The following is a 933-nucleotide window of genomic DNA, read 5'->3' on the forward strand; positions in this document are numbered from 1 at the left end:
TAATTCTAGACACAAATTTGTTTTGGTTGTATTTACCCAGAATGCCCAGTGCTGTTTAGTCTGCTTCCTGCTTTTGGAGCGGTCTCTACACTGCTTGCCATTCAAATATGCATCCAGACAGAGCTAGAGTTCACTTCCACCAAAACGAGACCTGGGTTTTTAGGCCTGCCAGAGTTCACCACCGCGATCTGCATCAAAGTTCACACCTCCCTAAACAAAACTGAACTTTCTAGGCAAACGAACTGGAGTTTGATTAAAGCAGACTAAACGGGGCTGGTGTGAATGCACCCTTAATGTCTAGTCCATTCATCATTCATGTCACAGCTCACTAACATCTTCCCGTCACTTGTTCCAACTCATCATCATCAACTCCTTTCGATCGCTTGACCCGCCGTGGTAGCGGGGGGTCAAACGTCTTCTCGCAAGCAAGCGTTAGGCAACATGTGTGCAGCTGATGGAAACATGCTTTGCAAAAACTCACAAGCCTGGCGCTCGGCTCAGAGCCGGGGGAACAGATAGCTGTAATCCCATTTTCCCAGCAGGCGGGCCAACATGCCTGTCTGTGGTACTTAGAGATAAACATCACGGTGCACTCTAGGTGACCCAGCGCACACCTGCTGAGGCAGGCTCGCGTAAAAAAAACACACACACACACACACTGCATGCATGCATGCAGGTGCAAAGACGGCAAAGACTGCTTTATGCACTTTGTCAACGTATGAATTATGGAGCATGGCGTGACAGTTTGCATTTAAGTGATGTCAGCAGATCCAATAAGGCTATGAGGAACAGATGTACGTGAGCTTTATATAGTTTGTGTGCTGCGCTGTCAGACATCCCTGAGGGGACAGCCTAAGACAAATGTGTTGGTAATTTACAAGTGTGCTTAAATACCCATTATTCTTTCCTCTGCGAGCTCTCTCAAGATCCGCT

Source organism: Poecilia formosa, unplaced genomic scaffold (genome assembly GCF_000485575.1).
Source record: "Poecilia formosa unplaced genomic scaffold, Poecilia_formosa-5.1.2 Scaffold28, whole genome shotgun sequence".
Taxonomy (NCBI): domain Eukaryota; kingdom Metazoa; phylum Chordata; class Actinopteri; order Cyprinodontiformes; family Poeciliidae; genus Poecilia; species Poecilia formosa.